The sequence below is a fragment of the Oratosquilla oratoria genome, chromosome 1, assembly GCF_046742065.1.
Source record: "Oratosquilla oratoria isolate Oo_2021 chromosome 1, ASM4674206v1, whole genome shotgun sequence".
In the NCBI taxonomy this organism is placed as follows: Eukaryota; Metazoa; Arthropoda; class Malacostraca; order Stomatopoda; family Squillidae; genus Oratosquilla; species Oratosquilla oratoria.
The window spans coordinates 117,505,087-117,510,371 of NC_134777.1; the positions used below are offsets into that span (position 1 = coordinate 117,505,087).

At 48.3% G+C, this 5,285-nt stretch overlaps 1 protein-coding gene across 7 annotated transcripts in view; it reads left to right on the forward strand.

Moving 5' to 3' along the window:
- The first annotated feature begins 4,512 nt into the window (after nucleotides 1–4,512).
- CRMP (Collapsin Response Mediator Protein) overlaps nucleotides 4,513–5,285 on the forward strand; it is a 237,055-nt gene continuing 236,282 nt past the window's right edge. For all 7 annotated transcript variants that reach the window (XM_076185022.1, XM_076185057.1, XM_076185082.1 and 4 more), the window contains exon 1: nucleotides 4,513–4,632. The gene's annotated coding sequence lies outside the window, so the exon portion shown is untranslated. The remainder of the gene's footprint in view (nucleotides 4,633–5,285) is intronic.

Consider the following 5,285-nt stretch of genomic DNA (forward strand, 5'->3'; position numbering starts at 1 on the left):
GACTTCCTTAACTTGCCTAAGGCAATTGCTGTCCTTTCCGCTTCCTTCCTCCTCCTCTTCCTCCTCCTCCTCTTCCTTCCCTTCCTACTCCTCCTCTTCCTCCTTCTCATCTTCCTTCTCCTCCACTTCCTCCTCTTCCTCTTCCTCTCCTTCCACAGCACCTCCTCCTCCCCCTCCTCCTCTTCCTGTTCCTCCTCTTCCCTTTCCTCTTCCTCCTCCTCCTCTTCCACTTATTCCACAGCCCTTCCTCCTCTTCCTCTTCCTCTTCCTCCTCTTCCTCTTCCTCTTCCTCCTCTTCCTTTTCTTCCACAACCCTTCCCCTCCTCCTCTTCCTCTTCCTCTTCTTACACAACCCTTCCCCTCCTCCTCTTCCTCTTCCTCTTCCTCCACAGCCCTTCCTCCTCCTCCTCTTCTTCCACCAATCCCTTCTTCTCTTCTTATCCTTCCTCATCCAACTTCTCCACTTTCTCTTCCTCCATCTTCTCCTCCTTTTATTTTTCTTCCTCTTCCTCCACCAACCCCTTCTCCTCCTACTTCTTCTTCTCCTCCTCCTCCTCCTACTTTTTCTCCTCTTCAATCATCTCCTCTTCCTATTCTTCCTCTTCCTACCTCTCTTCCTGTTTCTCCGTCACCCCCTTCCCCTGTTCTTCCTTCTCCCACTCCTCATTCATCTCTTTTCCCTCCTTCTCCTCCTCATTATCCTCTTCTCCTTCCTCCTCCTCTTCGCCATCTTCCTTCTCTTCCCCAAACTTACGATCCCTTTATCCTCTAGTTCCCTTCCCCACCTCCCTACTCCCCCTCCTCCTCCTCCTCCTCCTCCTCTACCTTCCCTCCTCCTCCTACAGACTTAAGCCCGTCCCACTAAGATAGGCTCCGCCCACTAGGGCTTAAACCCCGCCCCTCTCTCTCTCTCTCTCTCTCTCTCTCTCTCTCTCTCTCTCTCTCTCTCTCTCTCTCTCTCTCTCTCTCTCTCTCTCTCTCTCTCTCTCTCTCTCTCTCTATCTATCTATCTATCTATCTCTGTCTCTCTCTCTCTCTCTCCCAAATCTCGCCCCTTCCGTACCGGGTGGCACCTTTCCCTGTCGTCCCGGCTGCCGCCAGGCGATTTTATTCATCGCCGCTGCGTCTCATCGTCACCGGACAGTTTAATGGCCCAATTAGGTCAACCATCCCCCACTACATCGGAGGGGACTTTTACTTCTCCTGTGCCTGCCGTCTGACGATTTTATTAATTTCCCTGCCCCTCCCTCCTCCCACACACACCCTTTGGGAGCATTGGGAGCAAACTCCCCCATCCCCTCTCCCTCCCCCCTCCCCCTCCCCCCTCAATTTCTTCCTTATTTATTCACTGGGTGATGTTTTTTTTGGGTCCCGTGGTCACGTGATTTCAAGGAACGGCGTGCGGGCAAGTCCCTACTCGACTCCGGAAGCTCAACCACGGACACCTCCACATAACTTCTCCTCGTCCTCCTCTTCCTCTTCCTTCTCTTCCTCCTCCTCCTTCCCCTCCCACCACTCCTTCTCCATCTCCTCTTCCTTTTTCTCCTTTTCCTCATCTTCCTCCTCCTTTTTTCTATTTTTTTTCTCTTGTTTTTTCTTCCTTCTCTTTTTTTCTTCCTCTCTTTTCTCTTTTCCCGCTCTCCATCTCCTCCGTCTTCTTTCTGCTCCTCCTCACCCTCCTCCTCTTCCTCTTGTTCCACCTCTTTCATTTTCTCTTCCTACCCTTCCCCTCTTCCTCCTCCTCCTTTTTCCCTCTTCTCCTTTTTCCCTCTTCTCCCTTCTCGTCCACCTCTTCCTTCCTCCCTTCTTGTCCACCTCCTCCTTCCTCTTTTTCTCCTTCTCTTCCTTCCCCTCCTCCTCCTCTTCCTATCTTTCTTCCTCCTTCTTCTCTTCTTCTTCTCCTTCTTCCCCCTCCCCTTGTTCCTCCTCCTATCTTTCTTCCTTCTTCTTTTTCTCTTCTTCCTCCCTCTCTCCTTCCTCCTCTTCCTATTTTTTTCTTTCTCCTTCTTCTCTTCTTTTTCTTCCCCCCTCCCCTTCTTCCTCCTCCTCCTATCTTTCTTCCTTCTTTTCCTCTTCTTCCTTCCCCTTCTCCTTCCTTCCTTCCTCCTCCTCCTCCTCTTTCACCTCCTCCATCCCCTCCTCCTTCCTTCCTTCCTCCTCCTCCTCCTCTTTCACCTCCTCCATCCCCTCTTTCTCCCCCTTCCCCTTCCCCTTCCCCTTCCCCCTTCCCCTTCCCCTTCCCCCTTTCCCCTTCCCCCGTCCCCTTCCGCCTTCACACTCGCTTCTTGTCCGAGCAGCAGCACATACCACGAGTCACCACGACCAAGACGGCTGCTCTTCACCCTCTTCCGGCTTCTCTCACAAACGCTTCTCTCTTCCCTCTTCTCGCTTCTCGCTTCTCACCAGGGTCCCGAGGGCCCGACCACGTGACTTTCCTAGACTTCTCAAAGACTCTTCCTGATTTCAGACTTTAAATCATGAGCTGCTCACAAGCTGCTCACGAACTGCTCACAAGCTTCTCACGAACAGCTGCTCACAAGCTGCTCACGGGATTTTCACGGTATTCTTATGGACTTCCCATGGCCTTCTCATGGACTTCCTAAGGACTGCTCACGAGCTACTCACGGACTTCCTAAGGACTGCTCACGAGCTACTCACGAACTTCTCACGGGCTGCTCACGGGATTCTTATGGACTTCCCACGGCCTTCTCATGGACTTCCCATGAACTGCTCACGAGTTACTCATGAACTGCTCACGGACTACTCACGGGCTGCTCACGAGTTGTTTATCTCACGGGAAACTTCTCTCGCCACTTCTCACTCATCAGTTCCTCAACATCGTGGTTCCTCCTCAAACTCCCCTTTGGCACCCAGCACCTCATCTTTTTAGCTTCACAAATCTCACTTTTATATATATAAAAAAAAAAAAAAATAGATAAATAAATGAATGAATAAGTAAATAAATAAGTGAATAAATAAATAGATAAATAAATAAATAAGTAAATAGATTAATAAATAAACAAATGAATAGATATATAAATAAATAAATATATAAATAAATAAATGAATGAATAATTAAATAGATGGATAGATAAATAAAAAATAAATAGATAAATAAATAAACAAATAGATATAGAAATAAATAAATAAGAAAACAAATAAATAGATATGTAAATAAATGAATAGATAAATAGATAAACAAATAAATAGATGAATAAATAGATAGATAAATAAATAAGTAAATAAATAAATAAATGAATAAATAAATAAATGAATAAACAAACAAATGAATAAATAAACGAATAAGTAAATAAATAGATAAATAAATAAATAAAATAAATCACTAAGGTGACTCCTTACTTGTAAAAAAAAAAAAAAAAAAAAAAAAAAAAATTCTGGAAGGAAAGGACTTCGTACTTCAGGAAGTTCCGGTCGTCTCCGGTCACTCGGAAGTCATGTTTCTTCTTCCTCCTCCTCCTCCTCCTCCTCCTCCTCCTCCTCCTCCTCTTCCTTCTCCTCCTCCTCCTCTTCCTCCTCTTCCTTCTCCTCCTCCTCCTCCTCCTCCTCCTCTTCCTTCTCCTCCTCTCCCCCTCTTCCTCCTTCTCCTCCTCCTCCTCCTCTTCCTCCTTCTCCTCCTCTGCCTCCTCTTTCCCCTTCTCCTCCTCCTCCTCCTCTGCCTCCTCTTCCTCTTACTACTCCTCCTCTTCTTCCTCCTCCTCCTCCTCCTGTCCCTCTCTTCCTCCTCCTTCTCCGCCTACCCATCCCCGTTCTAAACATTTATTTTCACATCATAAAATAAAATATATTAAAATAAGATTAAATAAAAATACAATAAAACAAAATAAGATAAAGATAGAAAAAATAGATAAACCAAGAATATAATAGGAAAAAATGAACAAAATAGAAATAATATAAAATAAGATACAATAAAAATAATGATAAAACAGAAATCAAATCAAATAAAGCATATATGAAATAAAATAAAATAAAAAAGTAAAAAGGAAAAACAAAATAATAATGAAAATAAAACCGACAAAAAATTCAGAGTTAAATATATAAAGTTCGTCATCACAGCTACGAGATTCTAGAACCTCGCAAAACTTCACACTCGAAACTTTGGTCCTCCTTGAGCTTCTCGTCCTCCTCGTCCTCCTCCTCCTCCTCCTCCTCCTCCAAACTCCGCCCCCCAACCCTCAAACCGGCCTCTAAGGCACGCCCTCCATCGTTAGCAACAGTTTCCCTCCCCCCCTCCCCCTCCCCCTCCCACCCCTCCCCCTCCCCTCCCCCTCCACACAAACACGTCCGCCTCCTCCCTCCATCCCTCCCCATAACCCTCCCCCTCATTTCCTTCTCCTCCAATTTCGTTTACTCCCCCTCCCCCACCTTCCCCCCCTCCCCAACGTCTCCCCTGTCTCCGCCCCCTTGTCACCTCCTCGCCCCCTCCCTTCCCCTCCTCCCCTTCCCCATCGCAGCCACCTCCTCCTCCTCCTCCTCCTCCTCTTCCTCCTCCTCCTCCTGCTGTTAGCGTCACGATGGTGGAAGTGCTCAAACGTCTTTGGTGCTCCGTGGGGTGTGCAGGTCGTCCTACGCGCGCGTGCTCTGACAACACAACACAGCACGACACAGCACTGTGTTAGTATCTCTTGTTGTACCTCTTCCCTAGTCCCTCCTCTTCCTCCTCCTCCCCTTCCTCTTCCTCCTCCTCCTCCTCTTCCTCCTGGCCTCTGACGCAACGTGATGTGTCACAAACGTCATGGTTTGTACGTGACACGCCAATGTCACGGTCCCACGTGTCTGGTGTCACTTGCTGATCCATCAGATTTACTCTCGGTAGTGCCCCCCACACCCATCCTCCCCCATTCCTCCCCCACCCTCCCCCATCCTCCAGAATCACACCAATTTCGACCCAAAAATGGGGTAAGGCACAGCAGCTCCACTCACCAACTCCTCCTCCTCCTCCTCCTCCTCCCCCTCTTCTTTCTCCTCCTCCTCCTCTTCCCCCAACCCCCCACCCTCCCCCATAATACAATTCCTCCCCCCCACCAAACACTCACCTTACACCCCCCAAATCCCATCTGCCACCCATCCCTACGTTTACCCTCCCCATTCCCCCGTCCTCCTACTCTTCTTTACCCTCCCCCTCCTCCTCCTCCTCCCTCTCCATCTTCTTCCCCTCCTCCACTCCCACCTCTTCATTCTCCTCCTCCTCCTCCTCCTTATTCCCTCTCCTCCTCCTCCACCTCTTCATTCTCCTCCCCTTTTCCTTCTCCTCCTCCCCTCTTCTA